Source organism: Poromitra crassiceps (assembly GCF_964638095.1).
Source record: "Poromitra crassiceps genome assembly, chromosome: 2".
In the NCBI taxonomy this organism is placed as follows: Eukaryota; Metazoa; Chordata; class Actinopteri; order Beryciformes; family Melamphaidae; genus Poromitra; species Poromitra crassiceps.
Window position 1 is genome coordinate 120,779,187 of NC_139624.1, and position 8,471 is coordinate 120,787,657.

Sequence of the window (8,471 nt, forward strand, 5' to 3'; positions counted from 1 at the left end):
TAGTTCTGACCCACTGATCTCTGTCCAAGGGCTGCCAATCGGGGTCTGTAACTGGGTCATCATTTAACTCTTCATCAACGGTGGAATGTTCAGAATATTCCGCGTCTTCAAAATCGCTTCCTTCGCTAATATTATTTTCTTCCTCCATCGCTCTACACAGATCCGCTCAAAGTGAAGAAAAAAAAAACTTTTCCTTCCCAAAACAATCCCAGAATGCATTGCGAGACCCCACGTGTGTTTTCTGAATGATTTCATTTGCCTAGAGACCGGAAATAGGCGAAAAACTACAGCTAAACTACAAATTGACGTAGACGTCATCCCGTCTTCAAAGGTATATTGACGCGAACGGCATCCCGTCTTTAAAGGGAGAATGACGCGAACGTCATCCCGTCTGAAATGGGTTAAACAAGTGAATCATTTGTCTGTTGTTTCCAGTGGAGTTTAAAGCTGCTTGGAGAAACTTCTAGAAAAACAAGTGAAACAAGGCAGAACAGATCGCCAGCAGAGTTCATTCAACACATGCAATCAACTGACTGAGACATGAGAAATCAACTGACTGAGACATGAGAAATCAACTGACTGAGACATGAGAAATCAACTGACTGAGCAACCCGTTCTCACTCTGAGCGCGTAGCATATTGACGCTTTGTCCTGTCCCTTGTGCGTCGCTTGTTACTAACATGGTACCCTTGAGCGACACATGAAACGACTTGGGCTTTCCGACTAAACTCAATGCAAACCCATGGAAGTCATCTTTGACGCTTATGGCAACTGCTCCCCTATTAGCCTAACTGCTCCACCATTAGTCAACTGCTCGCCCATTAGGGTCTGGAGGAGCTAACCTCTCCCAGACCCTAACCCTAAACCTAACCTCTCCCACCCCATGCCTAAACCTAACCTCTCCCAGACCCTAACCCTAACCCTAACCTCTCCCACCCCATGCCTAAACCTAACCTCCCCCAGACCCTAAACCTAACCTCTCCCACCTCCCACGCCTAAACCTAACCTCCCCCCAGACGCTAATGGTGAGCAGTTGACTAATGGGCGAGCAGTTAGGCTGATGGGGGAGCAGTTGCCATAAGCGTCAAAGTTGACTTCTATGGGTTTGCATTGAGTTTAGTCGGAAAGCCCAAGTCGTTTCATGGGTCGCTCAAGGGTACCATGTTAGTAACAAGTGGCGCATAAGGGACGGGACAAAGCGTCAATATGCTACGTGGTCGGAGTGAGAACGTGTTGGACTGAGACATGAGAAATCAACTGACTGAGACATGAGAAATCAACTGACTGAGACATGAGAAATCAACTGACTGAGACATGAGAAATCAACTGACTGAGACATGAGAAATCAACTGACTGAGACATGAGAAATCAACTGACTGAGGCATGAGAAATCAACTGACGGAGACATGAGAAATCAACTGACTGAGACATGAGAAATCAACTGACTGAGACATGAGAAATCAACTGACTGAGGCATGAGAAATCAACTGACGGAGACATGAGAAATCAACTGACTGAGGCATGAGAAATCAACTGACTGAGACATGAGAAATCAACTGACTGAGACATGAGAAATCAACTGACTCACACTGAGGAGACAACACATGATTCAAGAAGATCACATTTATTTTATGGTGCAGAAGACGCCTGTCAGGGGAGGTGTGTGTGTGTGTGTGTGTGTGTGTGTGTGTGTGTGTGTGTGTGTGTGTGTGTGTGTGTGTGTGTGTGTGTGTGTGTGACTGAACATGTAGGTCAGTACAGTAAGCAGCCCTTGCAATGTTCCCTGGATATGCAGCTCAGGTGACACACGCACGCACGCACGCACGCACACACGCACGCACGCACGCACACACACACACACACACACACAACACACACCACCGGGCTTGGCCACATCATGAGAATTGCTTCACAGACCTGAGCTGTTCCTGCGGGCTTGTTGGTATTTTGAAGCTTCTGAAACACCATGCATTCCACCCAATGTAAATGCTTTGTTGAAGGTATACTATGCAACGTTTTTATGGCCCTTCAAAGGTAAACAGACTTTTTTTTTAAACATCTTAAAGTCATACAGTATTCTTGAAGAGTAGGAAGCTTCTACATGATGGACAATGTGCTCTCTGTTATTATTATTATAATTTTTTTTACCTCACCTTCCTTTGAATTAGCCAGATTTTAAAGCTATAGTGCTAACTTTTGTAGTGCGGCTCTTTTATCTCCCCCTTCTGGCAGTGAGAGAATGTGCGCTGCATTTATGTGGTGTCAGAATGAAGAGTTCCGTCCTTTGCTCTTTGTTGTCACGCAAAAACTAAACAGCTTCAATGTGTTGTTTAAATGCTCTGAGCAATAAAATAACACCTCTTTGTACCATGTTGTTTCCACATTAACATTTAAAAGCTCATGAGCACACAAAAGTTGGAAGAACGACTTACCAACTCAGGAAATGGGACAATTTGAGCTGCACATGAATGCAGCATTTGTCATAGCTGCATAAAGCACATACCTCACATAATGCAGAATTAAGGTCAGAATAATAAAGGTTTATTTTACCAAAAAATATTTCCAGACCCGGCATTTATACGGCACGGGCATTTTGGACCAGCGTTGAACTCTTTTCTTGAATTCTTGCTCAGCAAAGTCAAGTCAAGTCAAGTCAAGTCAAGTTAATTCACTAATTCACAAGCATGTCCCAGAGGGCTTCACAGAAAATATGTCTAGCTAATTCTAGCTGACACAACAGTAGCAAATTACAGAATAAAGATAACACATTGAACAAAGATCTGTTCCACTGACAGAAATGCACTTTTACAATGCCCAACTAACGTTAACTTCTCCACCGCTCCCCATGTAGTCCTTATGGAAACCAGACAGTGTCTCCAGTCTAACATGTTGACTCCGCGGCTGAATTTTGAATGTAAGCGCATTTCGGGGCCTAAAAACATGATGCTATCTTCCCGAGTCAGGTGCAAAGCGTGTTTTTTTTCGTTTAACGCCAGTTTAGCGCCTAATGCCAGGGGGAAGATAGAGCCCAGTGTCTCCAGTCTAACATGTTGACTCCGCGGCTGAATTTTGAATGTTTATGTTGTTCAGTCCCGAGCATCAAACAATGTGCTATGCATACTTGAAACATGTCAGTTATGTAGAAACCAAGCGTCAAAGTGTCTGACAGGAGAGAGAAAGTAGCCTACTCCAATCTCTCATCTTGTCAAACCAGATGACTGACTTCCACCAAACACACACACACGCACACGCACACGCACACGCACACGCACACGCACACGCACGCACGCACGCACGCACGCACACACACACACACACACACACACACACACACACACACACACACACACACACACACACACACACACACACACACACACACACTGCCCATGTCATTACCGTAACTGACTGTGAATTCAGTCTGAGCACAACACAAAAACATACCGGAATGGAAAAAATACCCGGCGTCTTTTTGGGACCGGTGTTTATTTACCAAAACATGTTAACAGACCCGCCGTCTATAGATAGAAATAATGTGTAATGTTAACACAACATGCAATTGTAGAACATTTCAATATTGGACAAAATAAAATCTCGAAATCAAAACACAACCCTATGTGAAACATGTCATCCTGGTCGTATAAATATCCCTCGCAGATTTAACGTAATTTAGGAGATGAGTGACAGCCGTAACACAGTTCTACTGTGACTTCCTACTGTGATGTCGCTCCAATAAGACGACTTACTTCACATTTTCTTTTACAATAAAAACACATTTATGCAATGACTTTACATAATGTAGGCTATATTTATGTGCATCATCCTACCTGTGCAGCAGGGGAGAGAAAACGATCATTCTGGACAAACTTTCACCAATCTAATCTCATCATGACATAGGGATAGGCTATATTTTTCTAGCCAATGCGTTTAGAACATTATTTTCACTTTGATCTTGCTAGTGTAGCGTATTTACATCCTTGCAGTATTTAAACTGCAGTTAGATTGGTTTGAGAAGCATAATAATATGGAATAATAGCCTATATGGAGACAGACAGACAGGGATGAAAGGGAGGAGGGAGCAGAGCGCTTGGCTTTTCTGGCTTTACTGGATCACTCCGTGGAATTGGAGCTTAAAAGCGAAGCTTGTGATTCGTTTACTGCACTTCGCCAATGAGCAGATTGTGCATAATTTTACGCTTAAAAGGCGTGGTTATAATGCTTAAGGCCACCTGTAGCGCCGACACCAAAATATCGAGTGCGCTGGTCCACACCCACTAATCTACGCTGCGCCTGGCACTAAGCGCAGTTTTTAGGCCGTTGCAACGATAGAGCCCACTATGCCTACTGTAACCAGCCTACATGAAAACATGACCCTTAACAGAAAGCCCCTCCCTTAATGTAACTTGTGCTGCAAAAAATAGGCTTTTAGAGCAAAAGACACAATGAACAATTTGTTATAGATTTTAACTAGCCCCAACCGTCCCTAAGGTGCTTTCAGGTGATGTCACATACCCTCTGGTGGCCATGCTGCAGGTCCTCAGATGTTGGTCAACAGTGGCTCTGAACAGCTGATTGTATTTCTAAACATAAGCTACACCTATGGGGCCATATCTTGCACCCAAGTGCAAGGGCAAGAGTTATCCTTGCTAGTTTCTAGCACTCATAATCTATTTTCTTTTCTATTTATTATACCACATGGGTCAGTAGGCCACATCAAAGGATGCGTTTCAGCAACCCAGTGGTGATTAGAAGAAAACAAATTGATTCTGGCTGCTAGAAACTAGCAAAGATATTGCTTACCCTTGCACTTGTGTGCAAGATGGCCCCTTGTCTGTCTCAGCAGTATCCAACAGATATGGCTGCTGCTGGTTTAACGGATCATTGCATCACTGATCCATCTAATTGATAATAATGACAGTAATAATAGATTAAAGGAAATTGGTTTTCTCCTAAACTGTCTCCATGTCATTCATAATTAGATATCTTAAAACATCTTGCAGTTGAATGCCAAGACAATGTATCTTCCTAATATTGGTCCTCAATTTCCGCAATTCTCTAGTAACACTTTACAATAAGAGTCAGTAAATTAACGGTTAGTTGTGCTTAATAAGCATTAATAAGTATTAGTTAATCCTAAATGAGCATTAAGTAACCCTTAGTTTATGTTTAATAACTCTAACCATTAACTAAATAATGTATAAATTAATACCCGGTTAACATGAATGCCATGGGTAAATGTTTACTAGACACATTCATTGACTGTTAATTAAGGGTTAGTTCATGCTTGTTAAGCACCCTTAATCTAGTGACCCTTATTGTAAAGTGTTACCAATTCTCTCTAGGCTACTCATTAAAACATACAACAAAGCTAAGTCCTGGAGCACAGGGAGAACATTTGTTAGAATGGGTTGCATTCCCCTTTACATTTGAATAATCCATTTTTGCATCCCAAGCTGACCTCTGTGACTGTGGAGCTTCAAGGACGCAGGTCACATTTGGAGCATCTCCAAATCACATAATGAACGTAATGAAAGTCACATAATGAACGTAATGAAAGTCACATAATGTACGTAATGAAAGTCACATAATGTACGTAATGAAAGTCACATAATGTACGTAATGAAAGTCACATAATGAACGTAATGAAAGTCACATAATGTACGTAATGAAAGTCACATAATGTACATAATGAAAGTCACATAATGTACGTAATGAAAGTCACATAATGTACGTAATGAAAGTCACATAATGAACGTAATGAAAGTCACATAATGTACGTAATGAAAGTCACATAATGAACGTAATGAAAGTCACATAATGTACGTAATGAAAGTCACATAATGTACGTAATGAAAGTCACATAATGAACGTAATGAAAGTCACATAATGAACGTAATGAAAGTCACATAATGTACGTAATGAAAGTCACATAATGTACGTAATAAAAGTCACATAATGAACGTAATGAAAGTCACATAATGTACGTAATGAAAGTCACATAATGAACGTAATGAAAGTCACATAATGAACGTAATGAAAGTCACATAATGTACGTAATGAAAGTCACATAATGAACGTAATGAAAGTCACATAATGAACGTAATGAAAGTCACATAATGAACGTAATGAAAGTCACATAATGAACGTAATGAAAGTCACATAATGAACGTAATGAAAGTCACATAATGAACGTAATGAAAGTCACATAATGAACGTAATGAAAGTCACATAATGAGCGTAATGAAAGTCACATAATGAACGTAATGAAAGTCACATAATGTACGTAAGGAAAGTCACATAATGTACGTAATGAAAGTCACATAATGTACGTAATGAAAGTCACATAATGTACGTAATGAAAGTTACATAATGTACGTAATGAAAGTCACATAATGAACGTAATGAAAGTCACATAATGTACGTAATGAAAGTCACATAATGTACGTAATGAAAGTCACATAATGAACGTAATGAAAGTCACATAATGTACGTAATGAAAGTCACATAATGTACATAATGAAAGTCACATAATGTACATAATGAAAGTCACATAATGTACGTAATGAAAGTCACATAATGTACATAATGAAAGTCACATAATGTACGTAATGAAAGTCACATAATGTACATAATGAAAGTCACATAATGTACGTAATGAAAGTCACATAATGTACGTAATGAAAGTCACATAATGTACGTAATGAAAGTCACATAATGTACGTAATGAAAGTCACATAATGTACGTAATGAAAGTCACATAATGTACATAATGAAAGTCACATAATGTATGTAATGAAAGTCACATAATGTACGTAATGAAAGTCACATAATGTACGTAATGAAAGTCACATAATGTACGTAATGAAAGTCCACACAATGTCATTAATCTCTGCTTTGAAGCCTCCAAATGTTCTTGTGCTGTAAAATGTAATAATAACTGTGTACTTATTGGAGCCGTCGTGTTATAAATACATTAAGAACATGCAGGTTATTATTTGAGCCGTGTTATAAAGACTAGGGATGCACCGATATGAAAATTTTGGCCGATGCCGATAACCGATATTAACTCATTGAGTGCCACGGACGAGTATAGTCGTCAATTCAAATACTGACGTAGAGTGCCAATGACGACTAAAGTCGTCAATTGCGTTTTTTGACGGTGGGACGTGGATCAAAGCCAGATCCATCTCCTGTAAAATTTTGGGGCATGTTGAATGTGTATAACCTATTTTACCGACCCATTAGGTGGCGACAGTGCTCTCCATATTAGAGAAAGTTGAGTAAAAAACAGAGAAGAAGTCGTTATGGAAACGGAAACGGCATCGGTATGCATCAATATGCATGAAGCATAACGTTAGCTGTGCCTATGAACAGCAGTCAATCTGCTGCCACAATTGAGCCCCTCCGTGTCCGCTGCGATAGCCCCTCCATATGATTTAGTTGCCGACACCAGCGTCTTTCTGAAAAGTTACATTATTCTCAGCTGGGAGCCGGCGACACGCTGTGAAAAAGCGGGGTGCAGCGCACTTTTCAGTGCAGAGCAAACGCAGAGCAAAGGCAGCAGAGCCACCGGAGACACTCCCACAGAGGAGGAGGAGGGGGGTGGGGCACGCAGGGCAGCATACAACCATTGACAGTAAACACAGACCCAGACAGCAGGCTCGATGCACAGAGACAGGCAAACAAGCTAGAATATCTGATGCCCACCAGCAGTAAATCAAGGCCAGCAAGAAGGTGTAGGGTCTGCGCTGCTGGTTGCAGCTAAAAAATATTATTTGGCCAAACAAAATTCCTTTGTTTTCACTCTTTTATTGAAGGAAATTATTTTTGAGGTGTCATTACATCAGAAAATATTAGCTCCAGAGTCAGTGATGTGCTTGAAATGCTTCATTTCACAAAAGGCTGAATATCTCAGCTTCTAAATTGAAACGTGTGTTTTTGCTGAAATCCACCTATCTTCTCCGGCTGATAACTAAAGAACGGAAAATGATATCAATAAACTTTTTTTTGCTGATGATAGAAGAGAGTCTCCTCGTTCTTTGTGCGTGTTCGGTGTTTACATGGTAATATCACACAATATTCTGTGGGCCTCGAGAAATCACTGAAAACGCCCTGAAACTCTGGCACTGGGAGCGTCCGTTCTCCAAAAGTGGCTGGCACTCAATGAGTTAAGATTGCTGTTATGGCTGATAACCGATATTTACCGATGTCAATATGATCTGTATAAAAACACATTTCTATGATAATAAAATTTTGTACATACTGAAAAACACATGTAAACACTGAATTTGAAAAAGTTATGCATTTCTTTATTTCAAAAACATTTGTAAAAGCCCATAAATCATAGATTGACTGCATTATTTCATTTCAATGTGAAGAATTTGGCTGATACCGATAACCGATATTAACATTGCAACATCGGACCGATACCGATATGTTAAAAAATGACTAACATCGGCTGATACCGATAT